Source organism: Branchiostoma floridae, chromosome 9 (assembly GCF_000003815.2).
Source record: "Branchiostoma floridae strain S238N-H82 chromosome 9, Bfl_VNyyK, whole genome shotgun sequence".
In the NCBI taxonomy this organism is placed as follows: domain Eukaryota; kingdom Metazoa; phylum Chordata; class Leptocardii; order Amphioxiformes; family Branchiostomatidae; genus Branchiostoma; species Branchiostoma floridae.
In genome coordinates, this window is record NC_049987.1 from 15,538,559 (window position 1) to 15,542,282 (window position 3,724).

At 38.7% G+C, this 3,724-nt stretch overlaps 1 long non-coding RNA gene across 1 annotated transcript; it reads right to left on the minus strand.

Moving 5' to 3' along the window:
* Positions 1-362: 362 nt before the first annotated feature.
* LOC118423343 lies at positions 363-3,340 on the minus strand. Its single transcript, XR_004832028.1, has 3 exons — positions 2,942-3,340; positions 2,456-2,560; positions 363-2,232 (listed from the first exon to the last, which is right to left on the minus strand). It is a non-coding gene; the product is annotated as an uncharacterized LOC118423343 (long non-coding RNA).
* Between the last annotated feature and the right edge of the window lie 384 nt (positions 3,341-3,724).

Sequence of the window (3,724 nt, forward strand, 5' to 3'; positions counted from 1 at the left end):
GTTTATACTTAGTTCTGGTGTGATTCTCTGCCTTTCTTCCCATTTTTCGGAACACTGAAATAATGAAGTCATTGTTGATGGTTCATTCAGAATGTGTTTTCCTGATAAGCTAGCTAGCACAGTTGATTTTTTTCCCAATGTGATAGCACTGTGAAATCTAGCTTAAATTATAGCTCTTGCAGCCCCGAACAAAATGCCGTTTTCGGATTTAAAATCGGATGAACATAAGTCTAGAAATTAAATTTTGAAGTAATTAATTTGGGTATTTTTGTGGAAAACCTTAATCATTAGTTCAATGGGGCCAAAATGGCACCGGAGGGACCTGTAATTAGTGTAAATCAATACACTACACACACACTATATGCATCATTAGCATAGATTTATTTTCTTAACACAAACAGACATTCAAGTTGATGTAACTGTATAACAGAATCCAGCACGTAGACAGTCTAGAATTAGTAAATGATTATGTTAATTATTGAAATTAGTATGTCTGCATACTAATTAGGTAAATATCACATACTATTCAAGTATCCTTTACACATCCAGGCTACATTTCTCTCTTAATTAAGGTTACCCCAGGGCAGACATCTGTCACTGCAAGGTCAATAAAGTGCCAGTTGCAATTAAATTCTTATGTAATGACTGATTTGCATATTTGCATATTAATTAGACAAAACCTTCAAACTGGATAGACATCATCTACATACACAATTTCTTTTATGCTCATCTCTACAGAGCCACTGAACTAGCAGCTATCACAATATAGCTAACAAATAGATGATCTCAGGTATTTTATTTTAGTAGATAATTAGTGTTATAATGTTTTGCATATCAATCATGTAAATAACAATAATATACATAATTCAATCTCGGTATCCTATTCACTGCAGCTTTCATAACTAAGATACTGCTCTACATTCTAAAGAAAAGGTTATATACAATTGGCAGCTGACACAGCATGGGTGACAAAAGAAATTTTTCTTTTAAATATTGGAAATTAACTAATTTGCATATTAATTAGGTAAATAATATTCTTGATAAAACACATCCCCTTAAGTACAAGAGTGGCATTTCTTTGCATCCTTTCTTAATTGGAATCTATGACAGTGAGACCAGCAAGTATTAGTTATCATACTGATTCTTGTTTTGTAAGTAATTAGCATATCTGCATATTAATTATTCCAATAATTAATATAATAAATCATAATCTTATTAATTAATTCATGGCTTTGAGTCTCTGCTCAACCTCCTCTTGAGTTTTCCATTCATCGCCTTCTTGTCTTACTGCTTCACAAACCTTGGATTTCTCCTGGGATACCCTTCTTAACTTTCTTTCCTTCTCATCTTGTTTCTGCCTTAGCAGTTCGAGGCGGTGCTGCTCTCATTCTTTCTGTTTCTTTATGCATCCTGGAGCAATTTTTTGAGCTTTTTGTCCTCTTCAGACAGTTTTCTCAACCAGTCTACTGTGTGGTTTGTGGAGGGTAGAAGCAGTGATTCGGTGTGTAAGGTCTTTGCAGATGACTTCTAAGTCCTCAATCTTTGCCATCATCTCTGATTTAAGTGTATCTTGATGTTTCAGTTTTTCTTCACAGATTGAGATCTTCTTTCTTTCTGCCTTCTCCCTTTTGTTGAAGTACCTTACATTCCACCTGCTCAGTTTTTCTGTTGCGTCTTGTAACTTTTTTGATTGAGATTCGAAAGCATTCTCTAATTCCTTGATGTACTTTTCCAGCTCACCATCATTGTTGTTCATCAGTTTCATTTTTTCTTCTGTGTCCTCAGTGATCTTATTGCATTCTTGTACAGCTGACGTGTATTCACTAATCAATGTCTCCAGCTCTGTTTGCACACTCTGCATATTGTTCTTCCATTCTTCTGCACTACAAAGCTTCCTCTTCAAATGTTTGTTGGCCATTCCTGCTTGTTCCAGATGCTTTGCAAGTTTCTTCTTTCTCTGTGTCCATGGAGCTCGAGACTGTGGAGTTTGGCTTTGCTTTGGGGAATTGAAAGTCTGATCTAAGTAAGATTTCAGTTCCTGGTGTTTTTCTTCCTTTAGCAATTTCTTCCATTTCCCTGCTAAGCGTGAAATACTGCTCCAGAGTACTTTAGTTTCCACCCTACTGTCAATGGATGTGAATGTGTCCTTGAGCAGTTCCATCTTCTCTCCCACCTTGAGTCGTTTGTGTTGTCCACAGAACTCTAGGATATCTCCATTTGTGGCCATGGTGCCTATGTAAAATTACCAAAAATAATTAGCAAGATATAATATACAAGATAATAAAACAAAGAAAACACTGAATGATAGTACAAAAATTCACAACTGAATTATTCCTTTACCTAAATAGATGTACATGATTGTGTAGAAAGTGTTTTAATTCTTTTATATTGTTGTGAAATTGAATAACAATTTTCAACACCAGAGAAAAAAGAAACTTGCAAATCATTGTCTCACCTGTCCAATTCCTTCCCTCTGTGTCACTTGTATGGTTTGAAGAAGTACAGAGAAGAAGAAGAAGATAGAAGTCCACTAGTCACAACAGGTTCTCTGGCATCATAACTGAGAAGAAATGTAAAGTTATAATCAAATGGCTTACCAAAAGATATCAGACAGGATTCTGAAAACTAAATCCCATCTAGCCTCATAGTACGTAAGCACTTAACTTAATTCTCTATGCAAGAAACGTGTGAGGAGCCAGTGAATAATACTGCGTTCGCCACGCCCCCCTCCCACGCCCCGCGGCGCGGCTTCCCGCCAAAGAACAGCACTGAAAATAGCGATTTCCGCCGTGTATATACCAAAGTAAATGTTATAAATCTGGTATCAAAATAAAGCTAAGAACATGTTCTATCGTATTTCCGGTGCCGCAAATAGATAATCTAATTCTATCGGGGGAAAAATCGTGGTCAAAGTTTTTAAAATAGTCATAAATAGACTTACCTTGGACGTAGAAATTTGCGGCACACACCAAAATACTCCCCACAGTCTCTATAATGCATTCATGAAGTTTCCATGGACCATAATCCTCGGAATATCCGGCGGAAACGGGGTCAAAGTGTGGAACGCATTTTTGCGTTCGGCGGAAATGGTGCCCGCCGCGGGCGTAGCTCGCCGGCCGGGTGGCCTGCCCGTTAATCACGCTCTAACTCAACATCGGTAACTTGTTTTTAAAAGAAATTTAGTACACATAGAGATAAGATATTGATTGAAAAGCACAAGTAATTTGGTGATTGTCAGTATTAAATTTGTTTTTATAGAATTTTTTTAGTTGGCCGATCGCGGCCCGTAACGCGTGGGAGTCATTTTCCGCGCGGCATATAGGGGGCAATTGCGCTCGCTAGCTAAGGGCTGTTTCCCCTGGTCTTCTCCTTTCCCTTGGTATAGCGCTATGCACTTAACTCCACTGTAATACGAGAACTGTGTGATACCAGGCTATTGAAGTTTAGCCTGGATACCATACCCCAACCTCAAAAATGTCTTACGATAGAATAATGATCGATACTTCACACTTTTATTCCGTAAACCTGGTCTGCCGGCAACCGGAGGGGTCCCTCTCGGTGTTGTCACGATTAGGTCGCGGGGTGGTTGTACGAGCGGGTCCCTGGTTCATTTTAACTCAGACTTAAATTGAACCAGGGTCCCGGCCGGGCCTCAAAATACCCCGGCAGCCGCGAGGTGTCCCACAGGGCAACGCAGGGGTCACGCCCGAAAGTGCCAAAAAAC